Genomic DNA, 8,111 nt, shown 5'->3' on the forward strand with positions numbered 1-8,111 from the left:
CTGGGGGGTTTGAGCTCGGTTGACCACCTAACCAGAACATCACTCCCTGCAATCCAGGGCCCAAGGTCAAGAAAACTAAGAAGGGCCCAGTAGGTCTTGCCCCTTCATGGGCTGACGCGCCACAGAGTTTTTCATCATATTCCATACATTAGACTAGGTAGTCGCCACTGCCTACCTAAGTCAGGAGCGGTTTCCTAAATTCGGTCTTCCAATTTAGGAAGCTTCCTAAGTTTGTCCTAAATCATCCTAAATTTGGGCAACTTTTCAATATGACAGCAATTTAATTCCAAAAATTCTATTAAAGTGACCTTCCTGGTATTCATTAACTCTCGTCATTTAGGTTTTTTTCCCACTTACCTAAGCAACCTATTGCTTGCATCAGTGTTTCCCAAACTTTTGACTTTTGTGTACCCTTTCTAAATTTTTCGTAACGCTGTGTACCACTAATAAAAAAAATGAATGCATTTTTTAACTATAAAAAAATCGCACAAAAGTTAAAAACCGCAACTGGCTGTTGACACCGCTAATTATTAACTGTTAACTCTGCAAAAAATAGCCAATAGAAAAATACGTAATCGTAAATTTTCATGGATAGCTGTATTTTTAAATAAAATGTTCTGAATTTCTGTTTGTTGCAAGATATTTCGTATAAGAACGCGTACCCCAGCTAAACAGTTCCCGTACCCCTGGGGGTACGCGTACCACACTTTGGGAAACACTGGCTTACATGGTACGAGAATATAGAAAGTATGAACACATCTTCAGATGAATGAAATAGCTCCTTATAATATGTGCAAGGTAACTCTTTTTAAACAGTTCTTCTTTTTTAATAAGTTACTCTTTTTTTCTGCAAATTCATAATTAAAGATCTGATAATTACACTAAAGAAATTCCTTTTTGTTTTCTGTTGCCAAAGATTTTTTTAATGGATCTGTTCTGTTGCCAAAGATTTTTTTTTGAAAGACATTTTGGTCCATTTTTTGAACAAATGTACAAATTTAGAAACTTTGTATACAACAGAGGGTCACGTAAATGTTGCAACAAACTTCAAGAAGAGTTAAGGCACATCATCAAGATTAAAATTGCATACGAACCCATGCACTGAAATGTCATCATGCACCGCTACAGGCGCTTTTTCATTATTAATTGATTCTTTGTGCTTTTGAGCAGGTCCTAATAACAAAGCGCCTCTAGCCACGAACGACGACTTTTCCGGGCATGATTTCCTATACTATTTTAATCCTGATGTGCTTTAACTCCCCTAGAAATTTATAGCAACATTTATGCGTCTCCTTGCTATATATAACGTTTTTTAGCTTGTACATTTTGACAAAAATAGACTAAAAATGCTATTTAAAAAATCTTTAGCTTTAAGAGCTAAACTAGTTTCAGATTTGAAACCCCTACTCCCGAAATAGACAAGGCTCAGTATTTGTATAAATTTGAAAAAAAATGTTCCCCAGTGTAATTGACATAATTACTATCTAGCCTCATATTAAATGCATTTTATTCCTTAAAACAAGTCCTATTTATTCATCAAATATTTGCGAGATTAGAAAAAACGAACGCATTTTTTATCAAAGAACTTATTATTAATTCATTTTAAATACATTATAATAAATGAGCAGATTAAAAAAAGACAATTTATTATGATATTTTAATTGTATATGCAATATGAATGAAATAGATTACTGTAACTTTTTTAAGCAATTAGCGAATATTATAGCCGTAGCATTAATTCAAGATAATTTAGTTTCATCTCAAAATATGATTAATATTATATAACAATGACAGTATTAGACAGTATTCGAAGTCATTATTATGGAAATATTTTTAAATAACAAGTTAAGAAATTATGTCGTTTCACATCTGGGAGAAGCGTTATTTATTTTCAGCCTTAATTGAAGAATGAGTTTCGATTTTAATAACAACAGTTTCATATCTTAAATCTCTAATATTTAAAAAGAAGTTTCAATTTAATTTAAAATTTATTGAATTTTATTTCATTTTCATTCTAGAAATTTTTGTATCTTATTCTAATTTCGAATAAATAAATTTATTGTTATTACGTCATATTTTTAATAAATGTCATAGTACGGTCTGGCTGTCTATATGAATAGAGAAAATGAATTTATCAATTTATTTTTATATTGAGTGTATAGAAAATTGAATAAACATGCAAATAAATTTNTTTTAAAAAGATCATTTTATGTAAGAACTAGAGTTTTAGTGAGAAAGGGGTAAACGAGGAGAAATGATTCATCAAAGAATGATTAAAGATTCCTTCTCCGAATTATTCAGACAAATATGCAGGCATAATCAGACGAGTATATTTTGAGCACGCCTGGTATTTGGTGTTCCTGTCAATAAGACTTACATATAAAGTAAAAGAACGAATATAACTTTACCTCTTCATTACAGCATTTATAAATTATAAATTAGTTTCACTATTATTTTAACAGCTGAGTTCAGATTAACATTTAACAAACAAAAAATATATATTTACTCAGTGGCTGGCTTTGAGGACATTTTTGAGAAATTCAATAATAAATAAATTTGGAGTCGTTAAATTCAGCCAAAACTATATTGGTAAATCCTTACACGGATAATAAAAGATCTGTTAAAATTACTGTACTGTATGATAATGACATTTGTGTTGAAGAAAAAAAAAACACAAAAAAAAATAATCTGGTTTTTGTTCGTAATTATTACTATACGTTTAATAAAAAATACTAAGCTGAAAAGTAAATTTAACCGAATGAATTAATTTTTATTTTTATTAGTTTTAATTATGTTTATCCTTACACGGATAAAAAAAGATCCGTTAAAATTACCGTACTGTATGATAATGACATCTGCGTTGCAAAAAAAAAAACGAAAATTCTGGTTTTCCGCTCGTAATTATTACTATACGTTTAATAAAAAATACTAAACTGAAAAGTAAATTTAACCGAATAAATTAGTTTTATGTCACGTTACAAGTTATCATGATAAAATTTCTGAATTGTACCACGTTTATCAAATTTTATCACATATTATAAGACCTTGTATTATTTTTAATTCTACCAAAATCATCACCAAAGCGCTTTGGTAGAAATACTTATTTTTTTGGCGTTCCTTTAGAGCTAGAAACACGGTAAAGTTAACCATATTCTGGTAGTTTGACCATACCTTTTTTTTTCTCAATACAGAAAGAGTCACACTTGTGCTTTTGCCTTTATTCAATTTATTTATCTAACGAAGATTTTCTTTTTTTTTATGAGATCAAACTATTAAAACCTTCCAATTTAATTAATTAATTATTTTAATATACAGAAACATCAGAACTAACGGAGCAAACCGAACTAACAACTAAGTTTAAATTTCTCATCTGTTTCCTGTCTCTTGGTCCATGTTAACGTAAATTCGCAATTTAAATACGAAGCATGATAAATTTACTTTTATATGTCTGTTGTTAAATGTTAAAATTATTAAAAATGTATGCTATATTTTCCTTTAGCCTCTACATCTCTTTTCAGAATTCATCAGAAAAATGTTTAGTGTAATCGTCACTTGTATGAATATTATTAAATTAAGCACTAAAAGGCTTCATGTTGAACAAGTAATAAATAAGCTCGTACTAGTTCTTATGTTTTGCATGTAGGTGATATGAGGTAAATTTTCAGACTAATACTCAAACCATTATCGCATCTAAAACAGATTTAAGGTAACTATATTTTTATTTGTCATCTATGCTATCCCCCTTCTAAAGCTGAGGTTATATTCTCTCTCGGATATAATCAAGAATTGAAAATAAGAGTATGAAAGTCGCTGTGGCTCAGGGGATAGAGCACTCGCATCCCAATGAGGTTACCCAGGCTCGAATTCCAGTGGTGGCTGGTTGATGCGAATTCTGCTCCCGGCTTGCACCAACCACAGTGTTGACGTAAAACATCGTTAATGGAAGTTATATCATTGTTTAAAATCTCCTTGCAGCCTGGTTAAGCACGGGAGATTTTCGTGATTTTCATCTCTATATAACGCAAATGAGGGTCAGTACTATCAGAAAAGCCACCCATGATGGCTATTTTGTCCCAATGCTTGACCCTGGAGCTCCCTTGTCTTCTGGATTGTGTTCAAAATTACAAGAATACGAAATTGAACACTGTTAGTCGCAAACTCAGAATTGAGACGGATGTTCAACGCTGGTAATAAAATAAATGAACAACAGAAGAGCTAAGAAAAAGAATCGCTTTGTTGACATTTATCATTTATAAGGGATTGTAAGCCATAACGTTTTTCTTCTTCATATTATCGAATTTCAAAGTAAAATTAAAGTTTGATTGATTTTGCATCTTATATAAAAGTTTTTTGTTGCCAAAACAAGGCTTAAAATGTGCTTTCTTAAAGGAAAAAAAAGTTTTTTTTTGCAGGTTTTTTTTTAAGAACATGTGCATGTCCAGGGATTAAAAAATACATAATGATGTTCTTAAGCCTAAATAGGTTTTGTCAAAAGATTGATTTTCAAGATTTTGTCACTTTTGTCTCTCAGTTAATACTATCCTCAATAAATTATCTTTAAAATAGTTTTTCTCTCCTTATTTAATATAAGAATTCCTTAAATGCATGCAAATTGTGATTTCTAAATATGTTTTATGAATGTCAATACTGGGAAGAAGGATTGAGAAAAGAGTATTTTTAATATTTTTGAATCATAATATCTTGCTTTGTTCACTTGAATATCACACTTTATGAAGAATCACCCATATAATGAAGGTACACAAAGACCACAATTGTGTTAATAAAGTCTTAGTACTTTAAATAGACACTGGGCATTTAAAATATAAATTTAATATTTTACTGCCTGTACAAATTCAAAAAATCTAATTTCTGTGCTCACTATACAAGATACCTTATACGTTAAATTTCGAGAAAAAAAATTTTAAATTTAATTTTTTTAATTAATGCAATTGTTCGATGACGCAAAATTTAAAATGTTTCTTGTAGAACATTTTTTCAAATATTTTTAATTTTCAATAATTTAAATTTAATAAGATGTGAGTATCAAATAGGACTTAAAATAAAGTTTTCTTCGAGAGTTTTAATTTTTTTCAAAATTTTTTAAAAAGATCATTTTATGTAATTTTTTAAAGACTTATTTTTATCAATGTAAATATACATATTTAAAAGCATTTTCAAAGTTGGAACCAAATTTATCAACATTGTAAGTACTTTTAAAAATAAAAAATTCTTCGAAAATTATTTTCCTTTGGCGCAGTTTTATTTTATTTTATTTTATAACCGTCGTTGAACAGCCGACCCAATTCTGGGTTCACGACTACCAATATTCAAATCCATAGCCTTGTAATTGTGAATCCTATTCAGAAGACAAGGGAACCTGAATCAAGTGTTGGGAGAAATTTGACTTCTTGGAGGTCTTTTTGATAAAAATAACCCGCATTTGCATTACTTGGAGAGGAAAACCACAAAACCACTCCAGGGCTAAAGAGAATACAAGGGCTAGTTCACTCCGCTCTTAGAGCTGAAGCTACGATTTCGCTCCTCATGACGTCACTGTGTCCACAGATCTCGGAGATCGCAAGCAAAGATATTATGATAACTTTGCATCTTTCTCTTTGTAAAAATAAGTTAGACTTTTTCAAGTTTTCAAACTTTACGTAATTAACACATTATTTCCGTTCATAAACATAATTCAAAAACACTTTCTTGACCATTATATTAAAAAAAATACCATTTTAAACTTATAAAAATGTTTTACTAGTTGGCGAAAATGACACGATAAATACTTTATTTTAAAAAGTTCAGTTTTAACTTTAATTATTAAGAAAAAGGAAAGCATATATCGACACTTTTTTTATCTACATATTCTTTTATAACAATAAGTTGAGTTAAATTTAGAATCCCTGATTTTAAAATTTGCTGTTAATAGCAATTTGTTCATACTTAATCATTAGGAAACATCAATCTTAAACGCTTAATTACTGAAACAAAATAATAATTTAGGTTCATAATGACATTAGAAATTTAACAATTGTTTATAGATATTTAAATTTACGATGATATAATTTATAGATATTTAAATTTAAGAGAATATAATTTTTTAAAAAAAAATCATAAATATGTAGAATAACTACATTAAAAAATATGTTATGAAATTAGGAGAATTCCAACTATATACTATATATTTTATTTATACTTTTTATTTACATTCCAATTTTCTTTAACTTTAACCATTTTTTAAATTTTTTCACCTGCCTTTCTTTTTGAAGTAACGAGGCGGTTTCTATTTAGATTATGAATTTTTATAAAAGTTCTTAACAACAAAATAAACGCATTGCTGTTTTATATTAACTGTGTCATTTCGGAATCCATTCTTTACATAGTTGTTCATTTACCTTAGGGAACACGCGGAAAATTATATTTTTTCCTTTCGTTTTGATATAAAAAAATTTTCAAGTTGCAATCGCGCAAACTGGCATTTCGTTAATAGTTTTAAATTCTTGTAAATTCACTGCAAAAACTGAGGAAAGTCATTATAGAAAATAACAAATGTCTTAGAATATCTCGCAAAAAGAAACCCTCCAATATAAGTTAGAGCTAGTAAGGCCGAACGCTCCGTTCTTGAAGTAAAAGTGCGAGCTTTGCGCCAAAGTGACGTCACTAGAGAAAATCGGAGTATTGGCGCGGCAAGAGCTACTTCAAAGGAGTGAACCAGCCCTTCTATTCTCTTTAGCCCTGAAACCACTCACTGTTCGCCTGATGGCTAGGGGAATCTAACTCATGTTATATCTACCACTGAGGACATTTTACGTCAGCACTGTCGTGAGTGTAGTCCAGGTGCGGAATTCGAATCTACCAGTCATTGCTGAGATTCGAATCTAGTTTATCTCATTGGAAAGTGAGCTCTCTATCTTTTGAGCCCTCACGGCTCTATTTGGCACAGTTGAAAGATACGTTTTCAATTAATAGCCGTTTATTTCATCAATTTTTAACTCATATATGTTATATATTACAGATGAACAGGTGAGAGCCGCGATGGCTCAGGGGATAGAGCATTCGCCTTCCAATGAGGTGATTCGGGGATCGATCCCGGCGATGGCTGATCGATACGAATTCCGCATCCGACTCGCACCGAGCACAATACTGACTTGAAATATCCTCAGTAGACGGATCATGGGTTAGAGTCCCCTTGCAGCCAGGCTAACCGTGGGAGGCTCTCGTGGTCTTCGTCTCCATGTAACGCGAATGCTGGTTAGTTCCATCAAAAAGTCCTCCACGAAGGCAAATTTCTCCCAATACGGAGTTCCCTTGTCTTCTGGATTGGGTTCAAAATTACAAGGCTATGGAGTTGAGCAATAGTAGTCGTAAGCCCAAAAATTGGGTCGACTGTTCAACGACGGTTATGTATATATATATATGGGTTATTCTAACAAAAAGGTGATTTTTTATGTCCCTTAGTAATAAATATTAGGAAATACAGCAGACTTCTTAATATTTTTCTTCATAATTTTTCGTGAAGTTCTAACTAACAAATCATATACATTTTTTCTAAATGTATTTAATATTTCATACCCATTTTTTAATAAACATAACTTCAAAATCCCCTCCGTGGACGTCCTTACGTCTGTGTCACAAAATAATTTTTAATAGCTGGTAAACAATTTAAATGTTATTTTAATGATTTTTGTTGTTTTACCTAGTTAAATGTTTATAGTAACTTTTTATTTAATATTTAAAAAAAAAATTTTTTTATAAAATAAATGACTACTAAACTTTGTCCATCAAAAATGAAATCTCCCTCCATGGACAATTAATATAGTTCGGTAAATATGCAATAAAGGGCAGGATATGTGAAATCCCTATAAGACAGCTGCTGGGAAAGGTAACCATTCCATTTTCTAACGTTAACTATCAGTTGTTTTTGTTCTCTTTGGTGTCAGTTTTGGATTGTTGTGTTCAACTGGGGTTTGGCAAAGTTCTCACCGTATACTCCGTGGACATCATAAAGAAGGTAAGAGAAAATTATTTTATTTTTGATAGATGAATTTTAGATTGCAAAAATAGTATATTTAATAAAAAGAACTGCCCCATTTTTGTAACTTTATGCTTGG

This window comes from Parasteatoda tepidariorum, chromosome 4, assembly GCF_043381705.1.
Source record: "Parasteatoda tepidariorum isolate YZ-2023 chromosome 4, CAS_Ptep_4.0, whole genome shotgun sequence".
Classification (NCBI taxonomy): Eukaryota; Metazoa; Arthropoda; class Arachnida; order Araneae; family Theridiidae; genus Parasteatoda; species Parasteatoda tepidariorum.